We start from the raw sequence: 10,894 nt of genomic DNA on the forward strand, positions 1-10,894 counted from the left end.
GACCTATAAGTCCGTCTTAAATACTGACTTTGGTGACAAAATATCACGGGCCCTGCATATGGACTGGCCGGCAGTAATTTTCACAGGCTTTTTGGCCAAGGAACCACATTTAAGCACTGTCTATAATAATCACAGGCCTATACTTAGGCTTACTAGTACTACTGTCCTGGGCCTACTCAATAACGTATACAATTTAACCTTTCCATGTTTTCTCTTCTTTTTTCTTTCTTGTCAATCACTAAAACTGGTAGGAATTTGATATTGCGTCCTCTACCCTTCAGAAAGTGCCCTCCTTAATACTACTTACATGCATAGGCCTACTACTAAATTACGTGCAATTTAACTTTTTCTCTTCTCTTCTCTCTTCAATTTTTCTCACTTTCTTTTCTTTTTCTCTCCTTTCCCCCTTTTTTCTACTTGTCAGTCACTAAAGTACTGGGGGAAATATGATATTGCGTCACACACCCTTCAGAAAGCCCCCCCCCCCATGATCGATGCACATGTTCGCCATAGGCCTACATCCGGCACAAGCGCCTGCGAAACACCCGCGGTATATAAACGAAAGAATAACGAACAAACCCAGGGTATATATACAGAACAGTACGAACACACATCGGACAACTTCCGAACATGTGTATTCGAGCACACTCCGTTTCAAGTTTTGTGCATGCACAAAACTTGAAACGTATTGTCGACGGACTAAACAAACATCACCTAACACGAAACGCATTTGGCGGATAATAACAGGACATATGAAGACCATAAAACGAACATTGACGAACACTAACGGATTTGCTAAAATACCATCCGTTTCTTATACGGAAGACCGATCCGGTGTAGTGTGACACTAAGACGGTCTGGATCAACGTACATCACCGAATGCAAAAATATGCTATCCGGTGGTGAAGGCCTCACAGGAACGTATTTGCAACGAACACGGGCCGAGTGCAACGAACAAAGAACGAACATGAACGAAAGGAGAGCGAACAAACTCCGGCAATATGCAGCACCATACGAACACACATCGGATAAATACCGAACATGTGTATTCGGTACACTCCGTTTCAAAGTTTTGTGTATGCACAAAACTTGCAGACGGACTTAACGAACATCACCTAACACGAAACGCATTTGGCGGATGATAGCAGGACATAAAAAGAACATAAAACGATCATTGACGAACAACAACGGATTTACTAAAATGCCATCCGTTTCTTGTACGGAAGACCTATTCGGTGTAGTGTGACAGACCTATCAACAGAGAGAGAAGGTGGATATTAGTTATACACAGTCATATGTTTACATGAACGTCATCGGATGACATTCATTGACATAAAATGTATGAAAACCACACGTAAGCGCTCCAATTTCTGCTTAAACATTAACTAAATGAGGCTGCTCATAGTTATTATTGTTTAATGTGAAGAAGTTAAAGGTTAGATTGTTGTTGTGCTGGTTGTCATGTATGTGCAAAGTATATATATAAACCTATCCTCTATTCACAAGTTACTCTCATGAATTTCCACCTTTGATCTCGCAGAAACACTAAAATTTACCCTTGAATTGAATATTTTTGGTTAAATTTCACCCAGGAAATGGAAAGCGTATATTTCACATTAAAACAAAAAGACAAGTGGTTTAACAGTGGTGACCCACACCCCCCTCACCCGCACAAGTAATGTTTGTCGGTGTGTAATTTTGTTTTCTTTTTTCTATTACTAACTCAATAGAGCAGCATTTTCTTTAATACATGTAGATTTGTAACGCGATAGGCTACATCACACAACGACATCCGTTTCAACTCGATCTGTTGCCACACATGGGGCAGTGATAGCAAATCAATAGAAAAAGCGGATGTTGTCCTGAGTTCATGCCCGTTAACGTCATCGATACCGAATTGAACTGCTCTTACACTTTATATAGCTACTTATGATAGGTATGTTGGCGGCCATCTTGGATTTCAATAAAATGGATGTTTTTAATGTTTTAGGTAATGGAAGGAATGAATTCTACAACCCCTAAAACCTAGTCAGTGATACCAAATTTACTGCCTATCTGTTGTAGGATTTAATGACAAGGTTTAAAAGGCCAAACATTTCATTTCTGTATTTAACGAAAACGCTGACACATTCCTTAATATTCAAATCTATGATGGCCCCTGCCACCAAAATAACACATATAAGTAGCCATGTTTAAGCTTTTACAGCACTTACTCTTCAATTCACCAATGTTCGGTGGTGATTTAAAGGCAGTGCATCTTGAGGGTGTCGATGTGGGCATTTACATTCTGCTCGATTTGTTGGTCTTAACCCTGAAATTAAATATCTAGAGTGTCAAAGAGTTGATGAATACATGTGTGAGGTTTGGACAAAAATGTTTTTTTTTATTTGGAGGGGGGTTGACCCACAGAGGAGGCATGTTCACTGAATCAAGAACGAATTAAGCGCATAAACCAACACAAAGAAAAGAAAACCAGTAATCTCAGAGCAAAAAATAACAAAACTATATTCATAGAATAATATAAAGAACATAATACAAAGAGAATTACAATGGGTATAACTGCTTTTTTGTTCAACTTTATACTTCTTGAAAAAGTTAGGAAATTAAGATAACGGGATATTCCGTAGCTCAGCTCTAGAGATTATTGTTTTTATGGTAATCTGATCTATTATTTTATGGAAACTTTGGGGTGATGAGGAATGTTTGTGTGAAGTGCAAAAATTCAGATTTGAGAAGCATAATATTAAAAGGTGCGATTAGAGGTTGATATGATTAGAGAGATTCAATTGAAGACCTGAGCGCAAAAAGTCCATTTGGCCCCTCAACATGTGTGCACTAAAGTTACGTATAGTTTCTTATGGTTTCATAATGTTTAATACATGTTACAGGGTGAAAACATCATGAAAGGTTGTGAAAGATTTGTTTTCGCCCCTGAACATGTATAAAACATAACCAAACTATACGAAACTATACGCAACTTGAGTGCATACATGTTGAGGAGCCAAGTTGACTTACGGTCTTCTTGCGCTCAGGTCTTCAATCGTGTTTGGTTCCAAATTTCACCACATTCATTAAAAGACAAACGAGTCTAATGCATAACATTGTTACCATGATCACTTTAAATTTTTCTGAGAAGCGAAATTGCAATTATATAATATTTATTGTTACAGTCTGTACAACTGCAAAAACAAGGGCAGGCACTTTTAAAACAAGGGCAGGCATCTTCATTTTCCTTTGGAATTGTTCAAAATGAACAAAATCCACAGTATAAATTAACAGTTCTAATGGGCTTGTTTAACGAAAGAATATCCTTTTTCTCAAATTAACGTCAATCGTGACCATAGACGGGTTAGGTAACATTTGAAATTCGTACTTTGAACAGATCCTAACATGTGGATTGATTGTGCGAAATTCATCCAGATATCGATGGAAGATAATTTTATCTTGATCTTGACGTCTTGAATACAGAAGTTTTGCTTGCTTGAGCTTTGGTAACGACAAAAGTGTCTCAAAGATGGCTTCTGTAGACAGTATCGGTGCTATATGAGTATAACTATGGTATATCGGTTCCTGGAAAATAGTCAATGATTGTAACGTCGAATGATATTTCAAGGCTTTTAACCCTATATCTGTGTATGGTATGGAATCGTTTAATAATAAAACCTTTAGATTTGATAGATCACGTGCTATTATTTTCATAATGTCGTCAGTTACGCAGTTGCAAGCGCAAAGCCCCAGTTCTGTCATATTACCTAGAGCTTGGGTCATAGTAGTGAAAGATTCCGGGTTAAAGAAAGCCTCTGTTACATGAAGATGTTTAAGCATTTGTCGATGGCTTAATTCTTGTAAGATATCGTCCATGCTGTATTCCTCTGCATGTTCATCAGCAACATATTTAGCCGTTATATAATGAAGGCTTGTAAGATCTCTAAGGTTATTAATAATTTTTTGGAGGATCTCCTCCAGAACTGCAGCCTGGCCATAGCCGCGTCTGACACTAAATGAAGTAGTGAAGTGAAGCAGGCAGATTTCTTGAAGCTTTGGTAATCCAGACGTCAACATTTCCACGTCTTCCTGTGATATATGGTAACATTTATAAAGTGTTAGGTGGCGTAGATTTTGGCATTTTAGAATTCCTGGTATGACAATGTCTCTGAATTGTATAATTGAGAATATCTGAAATTCTGAAAATTCATCATGTACACAATTAACATAGCCGCTATACCTAGCAACGAATGATAACTGAAGCTTCTCAAGTTTTGAAGGTAAAGCAAAATTAGTCTTCGAAAAATACTTAATTATGTCCTTGTTGCAATAATACAGTGGATGTTGATCTGGTGAAAGAAATGAAAGAGTTTGAAGATTTGGACACTTGGTGGTTAGGTATCGCATAAGGGCCCAGTTTGACGCCCTGAGGTACACCACTCTCAGCGAGGAGTCAGAGCAGGATTGAAGGAATCGCAGGGTCGTATTTACAGACTTATCAGTTTGCTTATATTTTGTTGGGTGTGGTGGTGGATACCAGTTGCAATCATTCCAAAGGTCTACAGTTTGCCACAAATGTGGTTCTTTGATGAGACAGTGCCATCTTTTACATGTTCTGTCAAATCAAAAAAAGAAAAAAAAAAGCATCTTAAAAAGTCAGTCAGTCAGGCAAAAGTGGAAAACAATATTAAACAAATAATATAATGTTTTAAAAACACCAGTCGTTTTTGAATTTTTGTGCAAACATAATTCACATCCGGTTATCAGCGTTAAATATGCATATACTCTGTTACGTTTAAAGTTGAACATTTGAAATAAGGGAATGTCAATGTTAAAGTTGAGCATTTGTGAGCATAACATGTCCTAGAGTGTACATAATGGAATCCTCGGCAGTGCTTCCCTGTAATGATGTTTTCTTGAAATGAAAACTTCATTTTGCGACAAAGAATAGATCTATGAAAACAAAATGCCAAGAATTATTATGACATCGCGTTATTATCTGATTCGTCCCATATTACAGTTATTTACAGTGTTCAAAGTCATACATGATTTAATTGTGACGTTAATTCTAACACATGGGACATCATGATCATGTTTTCCTTTTCATGAATTATATGTTCATTGGCAAGGGATTTGTGTTCACGATTTTAATCATCATAGGCTGACGTACGTCTTATGATTTGATTTGATTTGATTTGATTTGGTACTATAAGAATAACATACAAATTACACTACATATACAGTATTATTATAACAAAATAAAATAAATTGCACATCAAAATTGCTGCATGAACATGAAGTATAACGAAATTACAAATCAACATAAGTACCAAGGATAGTCCAAAAAGCCTTGGGAAAGCTTATTTCCATTGGGGTCCTTTACAAGCAAAAGAAGACATGAACAAACTGCCATACAAAAACAAGAACAGAGACAACGTGCACAAAGGACGCAAAAATCAGATATGTGAGACCAACTCAAACTCTAAGCTGATGATTCCAAATCTGTGCCAAAATGTTGTGCTACATCCTTTATTATACTGATGTACTCACCTCAAGACCTGATTAGGTATCAACTTTGAAATATGTCCAAGTTACGTGGTTTTTGATCAAAAGACACGACAATCACACAGTTTTGATTAAAGGGGGTGTGAGTTGGAATGTTCCTATGCTATTGGTGAGAAAGATATACGCTTTTGATAGGTAATCAACAACAGACTGATCCTCAAAATGAAAAGGGCGCGGTCAGTACAGATTCTTATCGATCGATGACATACGTTGACGGTCAATCACTAACGAAATTAGTCATTGATGTCGAAATCAAACTAGGAACTATTTTGTTCTGGTGACAAAAAAGGCCGTGTTTGTTGATTCAGACAATGGTTGGTTAAGCATCGCATTAGGGCCAAATTTGACGCCATGAGGTACACCCATTTCAACAAGGAACCAGTATTTGCAACACTTGGTATTAGCATCAACAACAACTCCCCGCTTTAGGAATGTCTTGACTACTGCTGCCTTTAATGGGTATCTATTCCAGAAGTCTATAGTTCGTCATAAGTGAGGTTCTTTGATGAGGTTGAGCCTTCTTTTACAGGTTCTGCCAAATTGAGATAGTTAGAGAAGATTTAAATACTAACAAAATGATGGCTACCTTTGTTTAGTTTCCCGTTAGCTGACAAGTCACCCCGGGTGTTTTTTGTCACTGGCGAACTAAAACGTAGAATTTTTAGCCGTAGATCAATTTTACTTATACTTATAAGTACATGGCTAGCATTTCCCAATTTTACACACATTACGACGCCATAGCGATATTATTTGGGAAGTATCTATACTTATTTTGATATGTTTAATATAGAAATGAGGAGGGTTGCAACCTGCATGTCAGATCAGGAATGTTTTTAAATTTGGGTTCTACTTTTTCTAGGCTTTCTTTTTATCCACTACCATGACTACATCAAAATAAAGCATTGTGTTCTCATCTGATATTTTCACGATATCTGCTGCGCGCAGCCTCATTAATAATAATAACAAAATAAATTACAAACCTCGATGCTGTAAGCTTCTCAGATATGGTCAAGAGAGAAAATATCTTAAGTAGTACATCATCTATGAGTATGTCGATAATACACGCCGGGTCATCTTTTGTCAGTGATTTCGTCAATCCACTTCTCCGACTCTTGATTTGGCCCATTTTGTTATTCGCTATATACAAAGAAACAAACGAGATATACGAAAGAGACAAACGAAAGAGAAACAATGAAAAAAGAAAGAAACAATGAAAAAGGAAAGAAAGAAAGAAAGAAAGAAAGAAAGAAAGAAAGAAAGAAAGAAAGAAAGAAAGAAAGAAAGAAGGAAGGAGAGAAAGAAAGAAGGAAGGAAGGAAAGAAAGAAAATGAGAAAACACAGGCAATTAATACAAAAAACTGTTATAATGGATAGAATGAAGATCTACCTATTGGGCAGGGCGTGACCAAAAGGAAATTTAGCGATAATGACGCTGATCCTGGTGGTGGTGGTGATGATGATTCTACTAGAAAAATATACGAGTGGATATTCATACGTAGTGGTAGATAAAATGATTAAAGAGTTTAACTGAATAATATAATAATAATAACTATAATAGTATACCGTATAATGTACAAGTAGAAAAACAACTTCTCTAAAATCAAAGCTTGAATACACAACTTAGATTTTTATTCCTGATCTTTCTTCGGGCTGACTCCACTCTATATACGTACTGTTGATATTATACACGACTCCCAAAATTCTTTGCTTGTACGCTGACTATAAAGAATGGGATCTCTATAGTATAGCAATATTAAAACATTTCTACAATTTCAGCTGATTCGGATATTGAATTTGCAAGCTATGCATAATTACATATAATACTGGACGATATCTTTATCAAACGACCGAATCGACAAGAGAGTTAATATGGACGCAAACATTCTGTAGTCTTACAATCAGGGAAAATAATGTTGGGACACTCTGGTATACTAAATGTGAGCGTACCATACGAATGAACCGTAAAGTCGGCAAAATGTATTCTGAGATACAGTGTAAAATGTGCGTGAAGGTCGTATTCATAGGTACCTCAATTAGGCGCGACATGTTTCTCATTTGATACGTTTATACCAATCAATAATCCTATTGCTGAAGAGGATAATAATCTTCTACTTATTTCTATAGAATCATTAAATAGCGCTAGTCTTTGTTTGCTTGGCTAAATCTTGTTCAAGTGGTGGGTTACAATTGCATTGTATTTTGTCTAGGTATGTATAACCAACAATTAACAATGAGAGGACATTCCTGAACCTCGTTGACTTTTGTTGAAGGAGCAGAGTTCAACAAACCATAACCCTGCTTCTGGATATCAATTGAAGTCAAAAGATATACAATAAAGCTTATGATATATATTTTCTAAACACGAAATAAAACAAAATTGACCAGGGCCGACTTCACGGCTGATTCGTAGTGTCCGGTCTCAAATGTAAATCCCCACCCTCTTCCCCAATCAATGTTGATGAAAGCACTTTACCATTGGCTTCCCAGTTTCTCCAACATTGATTGAGTGGGAATGGGGAAAGGGGATGGTTTGTACTTCTAATGAAACATAGTTACAATAATTTCGCTGAACTATCAGAGTATCCTATATATTGTCAAGGTGTGCCAACTATATTTGTGACCATCCATCTCAAACCGCTCGTAAAGTCGGCAAATTGTATTTCGCGTTACAGTCCAAAATGTGCATCAAGCTTGTATTCATAATGTACCCAATAATTGTCCTACAAGTTTCTCATTTCAGTCCAGTCCGCACATCAATCTTTAATCCTATTGTTGAAGAGGATAATAAGCTTATACTTATAGTAAATAGCTTTAGTCTTTGTTTGCTATGGCTAAATCCTGTTCAAGTGGTGGGTGAACCAACAATTAACAATTCCTGAACCTCGTTGACTTGGGGATGATTTGAAGTGACCGCCAATTATCACAATTTATTATTTAATACCAGCAATGTAGAAAAAGAGAAATATTGTAGCACCAAAATAATGTACCCTTTTACTGAAGGAGCAAAGTTGAACAAGCCATAACTCCGCTTCTGGATATCGTTTGAAGTCAAATGATATATCATTGTAAAGCTTATGATATACATTTTCTAAAAACGGAAGAAAACTAAATTGACCAGGGGCCGACTTTACGAGCGTTTCGATGTGGATAGTCACATTTGTTCTTGATCGTAGGTTTCTGATGGTATAAGATTCGAAACTGTTTTGTAGTAAGTTGGTGGGATAAGACAGTGGATCACGAATTGAAATGGCCCTTTAAAAGAAACATACCACAACAATTGGTTTTAAACTTAAAAGTAAGAAAATTAGGATTATTTGAATATACTATTGGCAATTCACTTTTGTTAATCCTCATCAATTGGTGAATTAAAAAAAAGAAAGAAATATCTATTTAAAGTCTTAAAAAGTATTCTTTTTGACATGTTCCTTGTTTTGTTGCATTTGCAGAAGTCAATCGTCATTTAGGTAGCATTTTAGCAACATAGTTTAAAAACGAAATGTGTTTACATCGCCAACAACAATGACTTCAGAAATAATATTCATGTAATACTATAAAATATCTACCAATATGATCATTTGCAAGTACGTATATTTAGTTATTATTTACATGTGCTGGGTATACTCACATTATAAAATGAAACGTAGCATACATTCCACGGTCTGGATAATGAACAGATGTTGGTACATGAACAATTGTCATGCTTATAGGAATCCACCACTAGTGATGTCAGTACTACTACATACATCACAATCAATCAATCAATCAATCATGCACAGTATGTACTATCGTGTACGTAAGAGATAAAATAAAATGCGAACCTGTCGAGTATACGTGTATTATAAATTATGTAAGCTGCAAATATGCAGTATTGGCAGTGTTTTTTCAACAGAGAGAGAAGGCGGATCTTAGTATATAAACAGTCATCTATTTAGGGGCTGTGCAATAATTATGAGCCCTGGGGGGAGGGTAAAATTGGGGTTTTTGGCACGCATTCATGGGGCGCCTTTTTAATAACACGCTCTAAAAAGACTTAGGAAAACAGTACGGAAACGCTTAAATATGCAAATTTTCCTGCTCGCTGCGCTCGCAACATACATCTAGACCATTTAAGGTTTGCAATTTGGGATCCCAAAATTTGGCATGTTCAAGAGGGGGGGCAAAGAATTTTGGCGAGCCGAGAGGGGGGGCAAGCGATTTTGGCGGGCCGAGAGGGGGGGGCGATTTTTGGCCGGGGGGGCTCATAATTATTGCACAGCCCTTACTCGTTTGTTATCCTATGACGTTCAATAGACACAGCCATGACAATATCCACATTCTACTTTTTCATCATTGCCCATGCGCATTATGATTAAAATAGATGTCGCTGTGTAGGATCGTGATACCTACGACGCTACACACGGTCTACAATTAATAAAATGTAACATGCTCTCTAAAATATTTTAGTCGGAATTATCGACAGAAGAAAATAACACCCCACACCACACACACCCCCACCCCACACACCCCCGCTCCCACTGTGTGGAGGGGTGGGTCGGTGTGTGTGTATGTTTGTGTGTTTGTTCGGTCTTTTGGTCATTTGCTATAATCAATAATGTTAAATCAATTAATTGTGAAACGTAGGCTTCCCATTTCCCGTTAAACATTAACTAAACAAAAAGCAAAAAAAATATTGATATATCAAAATCATGTTGTGTTGTGCTTGAGGAAGATGTGGTACCTATTTATGGCAATAATGTGTGATTCTCGGTGTATGGCGTAATATGTTGCGGAGTGTATGTCATAGGAGGGGTGGGTGCGTTAGTGTTTAGTATTTTGGCATATTTGCATAAAAATAATTGAAACACAACACGAAAGCTTTACATTTTCTGGTAAACAGTAACTAAAAAGGGTAATGTGAGAAATAAGTATTGTTTATTTATCAATTAAGATAATCGAAATATTAGAAAAAAATACAAGGTATGTCACCGCCGTGTAAAAATATGTTTTCATTATTACTTTAAAATATTTTACTTTTGTCTTGGCGTCATCTGCTCAAGTACATCCCACTCAATATTTGAGTAGAACATCCTTCTTAAGTTATTTTTAGCATGTCGAATATCTATGCAAGGCGCCACGCGGAAATAGAATACATATTAAAATGGATACGCTTAAGGGCAGTCGATAAATGAAATAAACATGTGGTTGTTTATGCATTTCAAAACACGGATTTATAACGACTCTGCTTCAGTCTGTTGCCTTTTGTTACACTACAAAAACCAAGTGTTTGTTTCAAATAGTTTAGATTGCGATGTTCCAAACGCAGCACGTGAACTGTACGTTTTCACGTACGCTTTGACGTACGTTA

The 10,894-nt window shown here is 36.7% G+C and overlaps 1 long non-coding RNA gene across 1 annotated transcript; it reads right to left on the reverse strand.

The window, feature by feature from the left end:
• Nucleotides 1-3,861: 3,861 nt before the first annotated feature.
• On the reverse strand, nt 3,862-9,292 carry LOC140143494 (uncharacterized). The gene is made up of 3 exons (XR_011857758.1): nt 9,176-9,292; nt 6,531-6,687; nt 3,862-4,600 (listed from the first exon to the last, which is right to left on the reverse strand). It is a non-coding gene; the product is annotated as an uncharacterized lncRNA (long non-coding RNA).
• Nucleotides 9,293-10,894: the final 1,602 nt, after the last annotated feature.

Source organism: Amphiura filiformis, unplaced genomic scaffold (assembly GCF_039555335.1).
Source record: "Amphiura filiformis unplaced genomic scaffold, Afil_fr2py scaffold_22, whole genome shotgun sequence".
Lineage (NCBI taxonomy): Eukaryota > Metazoa > Echinodermata > Ophiuroidea > Amphilepidida > Amphiuridae > Amphiura > Amphiura filiformis.